Below are 14144 nucleotides of genomic sequence, written 5' to 3'. Positions count from 1 at the left end.
GTGTACCCCTCATTAGTTTCCCAGGAAGGAGACTCATGCCAGTTGATAGAGCTGATGAATAAATGTACAGGATATGGATTTGAAAAAAATCGGTCAAGTCATATTTGAGAAAATTGTGAAAAACATGGTTTTTAGTAATTATTCGCCATTTTTCTCAAGAATATTACGGAGCTCCTGCAATTTCTCAGAAATGAGACTCATGTCAGTTGATAGGGCTTATAAATAGCTATCCATGGTATGAATTTGAAGAAAATCTTTAGAGCCGTTTTCGAGAAAACCGTGAAAACATGAAGCACAAGGGCTAACTCATAAAAATGTTATTCTAATCAGAATTAAGTACAAGGAGAATGAAATCTATAGCAGCATGCCCCATGCGATTGTTGCTTTGTCTAGACACACCGAAACTTTCAGGTATTTAACAACCAGTCTAGTAGATGATGTTGTGGACAAACTAATTAAGAAACTTAAATTCATAGATAGTGAGGGGCTTGTTAGATGGAACAAGGAAGAGAGAAGTGGACCTGATGATATAAGTTATGAGTGACACTGAAGAAGTTCTGAATATTTTAGAAACAGAAAATGAAACAGATGTAATCGACGACTATTTGAACTATCACTTTCACGAGGACAGAAATAAAGATGCTGAGTGTTTCAATATTATGTCTATGAATATACGTAGTTTGAATGCTAATTTCGATCAGTTTATTTGCTGCCTCAATGAATTGAAAACTGTTATTCACATTATAATATTAACGGAGACCTGGTTGACTGCAGATATGCCGTTCATTTCAACATTCCTGGATATACGGCAATAAATAAGTACACTAAACAGAAATGTGATGGATTATGCATGTACATAAAATATTGTATAAGATTCAATGAAGTTTCACTCGATATTACTGATGCCAATGTAGTTAGTGCTGACTTAAGAATTGATGATTTTATTGTGAAGGTGATTGGGGTTTATAGATCACCAAGTAATCAAAATATTGATAATTTTCTTAATAGTCTGAGTAATGAAATCAGTAAAATTCCTAATGGAATGAATGTATGTGTGGCGGGAGACATGAATATAAATACACATTCAACTAGTATTCCTGTTCAAGATTATCTGCATATTTTCAATAGTAATGGCTATAAGTCTTATATAACTGGTGATACCAGAGTAACAACAACAACAAATTCTTGCATTGACCACATTTTTTATAAAAATTCAGGCAACCATTCTATGTCCATTAAAGGAGCTATATTTAGGACCACCATAACTGACCACTACGCGGTTGTACTGAACATGGTGAAGGTTCCTATCAATAAGGATAATAGAAACGTATTGATAAACACATTAACTAGAACCAACTATCATGCACTATTGGAACGCATAAGGAATGAAGATTGCAAGAAATCTATACCGTGAATGGAAGCATTGACACTATTGTGGATAAATTTGTCGATCGTTTGACCAGTTATCAATTAATGCAAGAAGGTAAAAGAGATACCTAACAGACTTCGTCCCCTGAAGCCCTGGATATCTGAAGGCATCATAAGATCAATAATCACGCGGGACAAAATGCATTCTAGACTCAGAAGAGATCCTAATAACAATATCTTAAAGAATGTAAGACTTATCGTAATGGTTTGAATAAGATCATAAATCATGCAAAGGAAGTCTACTATAAAGGGAAAATTGAAAATTGTAATAACAACAGCATGAAGTTGTGGAATTGCATAAACGAAGTTATAGGTGAGGACAGTATCAAGGACAAGAGTACTGAACTTGATGCTCACTCCCTCAACAATTATTTCATAAATGTGGGTAAATTACAAGCTCAAACTATCAATATCCCTGATAATACTGGTGATCGATTTCCTGCAATACAGATCGATAACACGTTTTTTATGAGACCAATGTGCCCAGTTAAGTTGAGGCAACTATTAAAAATCTAAAGAACAACTGCAGTCCTGGTATTGATAGTCTAGGTAATATTACGCTGAAGAAAATAGCCAATTTTATCTCAACCTCTCGCTTTCATTTTTAATAGATGCTTTGAGGAGGGATATTTTCCCAAGCACCTCAAATCAGCCAAAATAAAACCTCTATTCAAACAAGGTGACCCGACTAATCCCTGTAATTATAGACCGATTAGTCTTATCAGCAACCTTGCTAAAATAATGGAGAAACTAATAAAGTCAAGAGTTGTTTCTTTCTTGAATCTTAACAAAATAATCAACAAGAACCAATTCGGTTTCCAAAATGGTAAAAGTACATCTGACGCTCTAATAAAATTCATGAATACTTTATCTGATAAAATAAACTTCAATAGGAAAACTATTGCGGTCTTCCTGGATATACGCAAAGCTTTTGATACAATACCTCATAATACTTTGTTCAATAAACTGGAGTCCTATGGTTTCAGAGGAGTCTCGCTTAAATTGTTCAAAAGCTATCTGTGTAATAGAACCCAGTCCCTAACCATAAATGATCAATCTAGTGTAACTAACTTAACTTCTTATGGTCTTCCTCAAGGTACTGTACTTTCTCCCATCCTTTTCATTCTCTATGTAAATGACTTTTTAAATTTAAGACTTCTAAACTCAACTGTGATATCCTTTTCAGATGATACTGCAGCTATTTTTCACGGTAATTCATGGAATGAAGTTCATACCATAGCTGAAAATAATATGCTTTCAATTAAGAAGTGGTTAGATAAGAATACCTTAAGTTTAAATATTGAAAAAACTAATTACATAACTTTCTCTGCAAATAGAATAGGGCAGCCTAACGAGAATCAAGATTTTAGACTCCATTCTCAGTGCAATTTGAACTTGGGTAATTGTGATTGTCCCACCATAAAAAAAAAGTCAATAATACTAAGTACCTGGGAATCATAATTGATGAAAACCTCAAATGGGATGTTCATATCAAATACATATGTAGAAAAATTAGATATTTATCTTTTAAATCTTACCAAGTTATCAGAATTCTTAATAAGAACCACCTGAAAATGATGTATCATGCTCTAGTCAAGTCAATTCTGCAGTATGGCATAGTTGTTTGAGGAGGCTGTTTCAACTGTCATATTGCTGAATAATTTGTAGCACAAAAACTGATAATTAAAACTATATCAAGCAAACCCATGCTCTATCCAACGGATATGGTTTTTAGTGATTTTGAGGTCATGACTATACGTCAATTATACATAAAAACCGTAATTGAGTACTTAATAAAATATAGATCAGATTTTCCTCTCACAATAAACTCTACACTTAATTAGTATAATCTAAGGGCTACTGCTAACAAATATGTAACTTTTAACACTAATATTGAATGTATAAGGAGGCAGTTAATTTACATAGGTACTAAAATAATAGACCTCATTCCAAATCACTTTCTCATGGACAATAAGATCAGCGGAAAAATTAAACTGGATATAAAAAACTGGACATACAGTAATTTCTTCTTCCATTTAGATATATGGCTCGAGATTTCTGCTCCAGCATTGTTTTTTTTTTCATTTTTCAGTGGACTCGCTTACCTTTATTTTGTGTACCTATTCCTCTGTTTTCTTCCTTCCACCCATTTCTCCCTTCCCTTTTTTCCTCATTACTTCTCTTCTCTTCTTTGCCTGCCTATTACATGGGAAACCAGAGTTGGCTAGGTATCTTCCTCTCTTTTTTCTCTTCTCCAACACACCCAACCACAAAGCCCATGGTTTTTTATATTTGTAACATTTTATTGTGTTTTATTTGTTTCGTAATTCTTTGTAATTTTGTTTTGTCTTGTTTTGTGTGTTTTTAATAAATTGAAATTGAAATCTGAATTATCCGCCATTTTACTCTAGAATATTACAAAGCTCCTGCAATTTTCCCAGGAATGAGACTCATGTCAATTGATAGGACTCATGAATAGTTATTCATGGTATAAATTTGAAGAACATCGTTAGAACCGTTTTCGAGAAAACCGTGAAAAACATGGTTTTTTTAGTAATTATCCGCAATTTTTTCGGCCATCTTGAATTGAATTTCATTGAATTTCTTATTGTCGGATCCTCATGGTGTAAGGACCTTAAGTTTAAAATTTCAAGTCAATCGGTTAACTAGGAATGGAGTTATCATGTTCACAGACATACACACATACACACACAGACCAATACCCAAAAATCATGTTTTTGGACTCAGGGGACCTTGAAACGTATAGAAAACTTGAAATTAAGGCACCTTAATTTTTTTTGGAAAGCAATACTTTCCTTACCTATGGTAATAGGGCAAGGAAAGTAATACAATGAATTTGATTTAGAATGATATACTATGTTTGCCACAATATTTGTTAATATGCTATGCACTATTTTACACGACCAGCATCTAGTTACTATTTTGAACTTTCTGAAGTAAACATGTTTTCTAAAAAAAGAAATTAACGAAAATGAGTTTTTCTTGCTGAATTTTTCTTTTTAGTCAGGGCGCAAATGTCATTACGTGGTCATTTTTGAGAAATAGCCGTGGAAAATGTCTCAATTACTCCGTTAGGGCTAGCATAATAAGGATCGTGATGATGATAAGTCGAAATCACAGGCAAACACCTCGGAAACAAGATGGTCACCAAAATTTTCAGGTTTTTGCTATATCGCTTGTATTTCAATAACCGTTCAAGAAATTCAACCGTTTTTAGACGAAAATATTTTAAAAAACTTCCTCTACAATTTTTGTTTTATAAAATTTTCCTTTAAAACGCATATTTTTTTAGTTATGACCTTCAATAGCCCAAAAAACTTTTTTTTCTAAATTTGTTCAAATTTCATTCCATTATAACTTTTCTTGTGCAAGAGATACAGAGAAAATTTAAATCTATGAAATTTAGAGCGTTTTTTCAACTTTGGAACGATATATCTTCATGCGCTGTAAGTCAAAAAATAAGTTCTCCAGAGCCCTCCAAAGAAAACCCTGCATGATTTCTGGTACGTTTTTCCATAAGCATGAGGTAACAAGCTGGAACTATAAAATCGATTTTTCCATGACTACATTAAGATAGAGACTTGCAAATGGTCTCAATCTCTTCTTTATAACAAGACCAATAAGAATATTGATGATGGAAACAACGAAAATATTCGACATCATTGAAAAATACAAGATGGCGGTCATTATTGATAGAAATTTTTATCGCTTGTTATTCAGTTATTGTGAAGAGATATCGGATTGGTTTTACCACCAAAGTGTTTAGAATTAGCCAAACAATGATGTTCGAGAGAATTATCTCATTTTGATCACTCTTTCCATTATTTATTTAACTTCATAAACTTGAAACATACATTTTTCGGGGACAATATTTCACATTCCACCCTATATAATGTATTCGCAATAGACAAACACTAGTATTATTGGCACAGTATTGTAGAATATTTCCAAAGCTTCAAAATGACATCTGGGTTGGAGGCTGTAAGTCCATATTTTACGGCTGGAACGTCATCGGAAAAAGAGTAAAAAGTACTGTTTGCAGCGGAAAACACACTTTTTCCACCAAATGCCAAACCCAACAATTAGAAAACCGTGTAACTCATGAATCCTTGAAGGTACAGAATTGGGAATGGTATCAATCTCTTTATAATGATGTGTGGAAAGAGATTATCCATGATGGCAATCTCAAAAATGTTTGTCATCATGAAAAAAAAACAAGATGGCGGCAAAAATAGGTTCATTTTCAAGAAATCGTCTGTAATTCTAATAATGTCGAGGGTATCGGATCAATTCAGCCATCTGGAAGCTCCAAAATAATCATACGGTACTACAATATCGACTTTAAAGTTTTTTTGGGCATTTGAAGGTTATAACTAAAAAGATATGCGTTTTAAAGGAAAATTTTATAAAACAAAAATTGTAGAGAGTTTTTTTAAAATATTTTCGTTTAAAAAACGGTTGAATATCTTGAACGGTTATTGAAATACAAGCGATATAGCAAAACCCTGAAAATTTTGGCGACCATCTTGTTTCCGAGGTGTTTGCCTGTGATTTCGACTTATCATCATCACGCTCCTTATTATGCTAGACCTAACGAAGAAATTGAGACTTCTTTCATGACTGTTACTCAAAAATGACTACGGAGTGCCTTATTCATGACATTTGCGCCCGGACTAAATGTCATTTGTCAGCAATATCAGAGACAATAAATTAATCAATAACAATTGAACGGTATCTTCACTCAATGGTAATTTCTTCTTGTAAATTATTTTGAAATGATTTTTTTCTTGAGATATACAAATGGAAGTACTAGAATACTAATTTCCAGAGATTATCCTTCTAAGTTTTCGGTGAGTATCAAATCACTAAGTACAGCTATCCCTCGATAATCCGACACTTTTTAATCAGAAATACTCGGTAGACCGACGCGCTGCCGGCAGCAACATGCATCTCCCTCCCTCCGCCCCGGATATAAAATAGTCCCGGATAGAAAAATATATTTAATTTTACTTAAATTTCTTTCCATATTTCTTTTAAAAAATTACATGTTTTGTCATTTTGTATCCTGGTATTAATAAATTGCATGTACTTTTACTGTTTCTTCCTTTTCTTAACTTCATTGTGTTCAAACACATTAAGAATAAAACATCTTTGATAATATGACATTTTGTTAATACCACACTCTCTCGTTCCCTTAACTGTCGGATTATCGAGGGATAATTGTCCAAAATCCTATAACTGACAGTTGAAAATGGAATATGGAAATACACATCACTACCTCCAACAAAACTAGTCCATTCGAGTTTCTTAACGTTTACTCATTCCTGTGAGAATTTCCAGCATTTTCCAGGCATCGACATGCTTCGCCCAGGCAACAAACATATCGTGACTGATGGCTGTGACGTGCGAGTGAAGAGGTGCCTGTGCCTAGTGCGGCTTATCTTAGCAGATGTGTACTTCCGCTTTCTGTTTGTCTTGGCCAAGCCACGCCTCGCGTCCTGTCTTCAGAAGATACTGTACCAAATTACTTGCCACCAAAACACTTTGCTAACGCAAATCTTCCCTTGAAATAAGCATGTCTTTACCAACTAAATATTATTAGGCTACACTTGGACGAACTGTGGATGTAAACAAGTATGGACTGTCCTCACGTTATTATTGTAAGGAGGTAGTAAATCTATTTTTGAATTTTCACTTGTGAACAGTACATTTTTATATTTTTCTACAACAAATGTCGACTCACTTTTTAGGATAGCACTCAGGTTTCAAGTTCAATACCAAGTAGCAAAAGTTTGCATTCAGAATGACTGGTGATAAAGCGTGTTAAGAATACTGTGCCATTCAATAACATTTGTTTGCATTCAAAATTATTTTTTCTTCTTCATTATCATCTTTCAAGTCGTATAACTTTTCAACAATTGAAAGAACAAGAATGTGCTGAATACAAGATTGTAGATCATTGAATTATCTTTCATTTCATGTATAATTTGACTATTTCACGCAATCCCATACGACTGTTGCAGCTGTTTTAGTTTTGAGTGTCTTTGTTTGGTAGGAAGTTTAGAAACAAACCCTGTGTTTAGTTCCGCAGACGTTCCAATAGGTATTCAATATGAATGTTCATACCGAAGCACATTCATGATGACAGAATAGTGTGATATTCGAAAAATTTAACTTGTTGCAAATTTTGAGATTTGACACTCAAAACTAAAACTGCTGCAACAGTCGTATGGGATTGCGTGAAATAGTCGAATTATACATGTAATGAAAGATAATTTAATGAACTACAATCTCGTATTCAGCACATTCTTGTTCTATCAATTGTTGATAAGTTATACGACTTGAAAGAGCGAAAAATGGAAGAAAAACGGTTTTTTCGAAAATGCATCACTTTAGAACATGAATATCTGGAAAAATATAGGATTTATCGAAAACCTCTATCAGACAAAACTTATAAGAAATTTATTAAGCTTCATTTTTATAGAGTTGAATATGTCAATATAACACTTTGGTTTCAAGATATAAGCATGTAAGTAATAAGTGGAAAATGAACTTTCAAACCACCCTCATCCCTTTCAAACCACCCTCATCCCTTCAGCACATGATGAAAGGGGTTGGGATTTTTGATATGCTCACCTCCAAACTAGTCTCAACGAAGCTGCAAAGTCGAAAATTGTGTTCCAAACATTCCCTTCAAATTTCATTGTCAACACTGATCTATTGTTGCTGAACAAAAAATTTCACTCTCAACACTAAAATTGCTGCAACAGTCATAGGGAAATGCGTGAAATATACATCAAATTGAAGATAATTTGATGCTCTATCAGCTCATAATCAGCACGGATTTTTTTCGTCAATCGTTCAAAAATTATAAGGCCGAAAACATGAAAAAATTGAAGGCAGATGTGTTTTTTTAAAAAATGTCTTCCTTCAAGGGCGGATATCTCAGAAACAATGAGAGATATGGAAAAAATGTAAAGTACAAAACTTGTTGGTAATTTTGTAAGCCTCAATTTTGCAGAGAATACAAATGTTAATAAGATGCATAGTTTCCGTGATATATGCGAAAAATGAAAAAATGGTACTTTCAAACCACCCCCACCCCTTTAGCACAGGGGGTAGGGGTGAGGACTTTCGATATTTTAATCCTCTAACTATCCTTAAAAGAGCTGTGGAGTTGAAAATAGTGTTCCAAACGTTTCCCTCTATACCTTTATTTGAGCATTTGTTGCCTGGACTAAAATATCAAAATACTTATATTTCAATTTATTTCTAATACCTGTTTCATAAATGTAACAAATCCCCGATAAAATCTTTCCCTATTGATTTTATACTTTATTTTTTTCAAAACTAAATTACTACATTACTAAAACTCCCTCAGCTTGAAAAATAATTATAAGAGATTTGGACATTTGATAATAGCATAATTGGCCGAAAGTGGACGTGTCTTAAAATAGCTATTTATGTATTAAGAGCGTAATGCGCGACTTTATTGCTCGCCCAAAACAGTTATCACGCGACGCGAAGCGGAGCGTGATAATTTTGCAAGAGTGATAAAGAAGCATTACGCGCGAATTACATACAAAGTTTTTTCTTCAACTGCCCAAACCTGTTAAATTACTTATATCGGCGGAGTTACAATTACCAACTTTTTAGGTTAAGATCTGACTTTTTGGCGAGCTGCTTACCATCAGCTGATCAGCTAGCGTTAAGAAACTCTTCTGTGGATGCGCGAATGATAAGCGAGCGTAAAGAAAATCTACTGCGCATGCGTTGCTGGTTAGTGAGCGAAAAAGTAGATTCTCCTCAGAAATAAGCTGTTTTACGAGGAGAATTGAGTATGTAAATTCTTTTTTTACGCGCAGTTGTAGAAAAAAAAGGTTTTAACAGGACCTCTTAGGCCCGCCGCAAAGTAGACCCACGCTTATCCACGAAAAGCAACTCACCCCGTGGGATATTTTGTAAACCATTGCTAGGCTTCTCCAGACATCTGTGTAATGATAATAATACTGTACATGCAATGAATAATCCACTTGTCAGCTGATTGATTATGAATAATTCTATAGCAATGGGTTACAAAGCATCCCGCGGCGTGGGTTGCTTTTCGTGGATTAACGTGGGTCTACTTTGCGGCGGGCCTTAGGCCCGTATGCAGATACTCGGTTTAAACGAAGAAATGTCAGCTGTTCGTTTCAACCCCGTATAAAGCACATTATGATAGCTGCAACCATATCGACAAGCAGGGGTGCCCAGCCCCCCCAAGGGCAATGGCGCATGCCCCCCCCCCAATCCAAGTGTAATGCCCCCCCAAATTACCCCAATTTCCAACCCTTTAATTTTCAACATTAGTCAGTGTATGACAATAAAATTCACATCTTACATTCTAATCTTCCAAAGGACATTATTTACCTTTGGTCTTGTGAGGAATTCTTTCTGTTTTCATAATATTGCAAAAATATATACCATCGTTTCTTATCTCTTTTAAAATAGAAATGAAGTATCTTTTTGATATTATTTTTGAGACTAGCAGTGCATCCGTTCTTGTTCGGGAGGACTAGAAAGTACTACATTACATCAGGAAAAACTACATGACAAATATTTTAATAGGATATTAAAAGATAAGTAAGGGAGGCTTCGCTTTTTAAATGTTAAGGTTACTTATAAAAAGTTGAATAATAATATCATTGATAATTCTTTATTGCAAAAGAATATTGCATAGCAATTTTGGTACCTGAACATTCATACAAATTTGGAACGATTTTATTCAAACAATATATCATGTCGGCAAGTTTAGGTATTCTAAATCCTATACTATTAAACGAGCAATTTCTGTTTAGATGTTTGAATGTTTAGATGTTTCTCTCTCACCGGATCTCGAAAACGGCTCTAACGATTCTCACGAAATTCAGAACATAGTAGATTTATAATATAAAAATTCGATTGCACTAGGTCTCATCCCTAGGGAAACTCGCTGAAGGACATTGCATGTGTGTGAGACAAAATTATGACTAAGCTGTTGAATTTTTGTACCTAATTCAATCAGGTACTTAGTGGCAGTTGTACAAAAGCCGGTTAAATTTTTATACTGATTAATTCTAGTAGAACCAATCAGATAAGCTATCTGTTTGAGATGGTCTTCTGTGATTTGGTTCACGTGAAATTAATCAGGTTTAAAATTTAACATGCTTTTGTGAGAGAATTTTTTGCATTCCTCTAGGAATTAATCTCAATCCACTGTGATTAGATAGAACCTTTCTGTATGAGCTATGAATATTTATTATAATTTCTTCTTCCGTAATAATTTTATATGCTTTTGTAGGTACTCCAGAGCGGAGCTCCGTGCCCCGATATTTATCATAAATTGGAATAGGTTGTCACTGATGTTGCGTTGTTGGTAGTATTTACTTTTTAACATTACAAGAGTAAATAACACAAGTCGAACAAAATGTATCTTCAAATGGTTTGTTTTTTGGAATAAAGATATCATCTGAACAAGTACATTTTGTAAATTCTATCTACCAAATATCGGGGCACCGAGCTTTGCTCGTTATTTATTCATTGATAAACAAAACTCAATTCTTTAAAATGATTGGGGAAGGACTAACAGGCACAGCCCAAAACTGTTTCTTCACCGAATTTTGATTTATGCACTATAAAATTTATAGTTGGAATATTTAATATTCCAAAAAGTAGATTATGTTTCATACACTTGAATTCAAGTGAAATTTCAGTCCAAATATTTGAAAACATGAAACTTCTAATTTAGATTGTTTACATACCAAATTGAATGACAATATAACACTCACTAATCACTTAGAACTGTAAAATAATGATTAACTTTGAATATTATGATATATACCATCTCATGTCAACAAATCAGATTACTGTATTTTGATCGAGTCTATTAAAATTTCTAGATTTCTCGCGAGATACGGTAAGCTAATTGATTACACAGCTGATCTCCCACACAGGCACACGCATCTTCTGTTATCGAAAGACGACGAAATCATCATCTGTTTTTCCAAGGATGAATTAATTATCCTTTTCATGTCCTTCAGGGAGTTTTCTCAGGGATGAGACCTAGTGCAATCGAATTTTGATATCATAAACCTACTATATTCCGAATTTTTCGAAAATCGTAAGAGCTGTTTCCGAGACCCGTTGAACATAAATAACCATTTAACAAGATAACCAGATAGCCAGATATAAAAATATAAACAGATATACAGAAATTGCTCGCTTAATATAATAGGATAACAACTTATAGTCCAGTCAATAGTCGTTTTTCAGGAAACAGCCCCGAAAGAATTTTTTTCGATGATTCTATATGTATTTTGGGGCGCTGAATTCTAATCTGAAATCTGCTGACACGCCAGAGGGCGACTTAACCCCCAAAATTTTGGACTTTTTTTAAGTTTTCCATTTAATCTCGAGAACCTTGAATTTTTCGAGAAAAAGCATTCTCTATATAATATTAAAGATAATAAAATTTCCAATGAATTGAGTGGTCGCGCAGGACTACTTTTTGGATTTTTTATCTGAAGTGTTCCACAAGATACGCAACTTTGCATGTGCGAGAAATTTTTGATATTCCCCCCATTTTCACAGTCTCGCATATGCAACGTTGCGTATCTTGTGGAACACTTCAGATAAAAAATCCAAAAAGTAGTCGAGGTTGTGATGAATTTTCTCCTCTTTTCACTTCCATGAATTATACTCCTGTTTTCAATACCGTTCAAAAGTTACAGCCAATTGAATAATGATCTCCATTTCCTCATTTTTCTTGCGATTTTACTGTTATTAAAGAGTCTCTAAAATGAGTACAATACATGATAGAAACTTGCGATTGGTCTTAAATGAGAGAAAATTTCATGCTTTATAAGCTGAGTTGCCTTAAATTGATCTTGCATTACTGTTTATATCGAAAAACTGTCGAGACTGTGAAAATGAAAAAAAATATCGCAAATTTCTTGATTTTTAGAAACAAACGTATCTTACTTCACGATTATATTTTTACAAAAATCATTCACCTCACATAAAAGAGGAGATTCTTTTCTTCAAATCAAGACCAAGTATCATTTTGAGTTACCAAGACAAACAGTTTTGAATATAGAAATCGGTCATTTTTCTATGCATTGAAATATGGGCTGAAATACACTAAAGGAGAAATTTCCTATTTTTTAAACAAATTTTAGTGATATGATACATAATTTTCAACCGCCATGACGAGCTGATATGAACGAGCTTTAGTACGAGGAGATGTGATCATTCAGTCAAAAGTTATAAGAGATTAAAGTTTTGATCCTGAACGTATCCCTATGTGTGCCCCCCACTAGGAAATACTGAAATCTAACGAGAGATTCTCATATAATATAACCCTCGTAAGGTGATTTCAGCCGAAATGTTTATTTTTTTTAGGAAGGCCATGAAGAGGTATTATAATGAGAATTTGAATTTTGGCTGTAGGACATGAATTTCTATCATGACTAGAAAAAGATCCTAGTTGTATAGGCTAGAACTGGTAGGTTTGCATAATTTTGAAAACCCCTTAAAAAATACCCCTTTTTTGAAAACTCTTAGCTACGGAAACAAAAATCGTAGAGTCCTGCGCGACCACTCAATTTATTGGAAATTTTATTATCTTTAATATTTTAGGGAATGCTTTTTCTCGAAAAGTTAAAGGTTCTCAAGATTAAATGGAAAACTTGAAAAAAGTCCGAAATTTTGGGGTTTTTTGGGAGTTTTGGTGGTGAAGCCGCCTTCTGGCGTTTCAGCGAATTTCAGATTAGAATTCAGTGCACCAAAATACATATAGAACCGACGTGAAAAATTCTTTTGGGCTGTTTCCTGAAAAACGACAATTTGACTGTACTATTATACAAAACAGAAAAAAGTAATGAAGCATTACAATAATTACTTGATTACTGTGTGGTAAATAGGGTGTAAATTTGAAAGATTGAAATTGGCTTCATTTGATATTTTTCACAAATTTTTGACTAGATAAGGTTTTTCTTCTGTCAAATTCACTAGAGTTTGCGATGTTGTTTATAATTGCATTCCCATTCCAGAGACATTAATATCATCATGATACCCATTCGAAATTAAAATAACTATTAGATTAAAATGTCTTTACAATTTAACTTGTCATTGTGCTTTTAAGAAAATTAGGTTGCAACAGCAAGGAAACTCAAACACAGGACCATTAAAAATTGAAATTAAGCAAAGGAAATCAGAATAATAATAGTGGATGATGAAGTTATAATTTATTTTTGTAGAAGATTTACCTTTAAACTCATAGGCTTAAAATTACTAAAATTCCTGCATACAAAATATTATCAATTGTATTTTTTATGCTTTATATTCCTTAGGAAAATATAACATTGTAAAGGTGGGAAAAAGTATTAAAATTAACTACATTAGGATATCTCTATTTAATACCTTGATTTTTTAGCCATGATTCAAAATGTTGACATAAAATATAAAAAAAATCTTGCCCCCCCCCCAAAAATGTTGATGGCGCAAATTGCGCCATGCCCCCCCCCCTTGTGGGCACCCCTGTCGACAAGTAGACGTTGTTTAGCGTTAAACATGATGTTAACATTATGGCCCTTAGGAAATCCTAGTGATTCTATAAAAAAATAACAGTAGTTCAACATTATTTAATGTTTTTAGCGATCTGATCTCTTATGATAGCG

At 33.7% G+C, this 14144-nt stretch overlaps 1 protein-coding gene across 1 annotated transcript in view; it reads right to left on the bottom strand.

The window, feature by feature from the left end:
- LOC120351398 overlaps positions 1–14144 on the bottom strand; it is a 407212-nt gene that overhangs the window by 370828 nt on the left and 22240 nt on the right. The gene's annotated exons all lie outside the window — the stretch shown is intronic.

Source organism: Nilaparvata lugens, chromosome 1, assembly GCF_014356525.2.
Source record: "Nilaparvata lugens isolate BPH chromosome 1, ASM1435652v1, whole genome shotgun sequence".
NCBI lineage: Eukaryota > Metazoa > Arthropoda > Insecta > Hemiptera > Delphacidae > Nilaparvata > Nilaparvata lugens.
The sequence above is the reverse complement of the archived record's forward strand: the minus strand, read 5'-3'. Positions and strand labels throughout refer to the sequence as shown.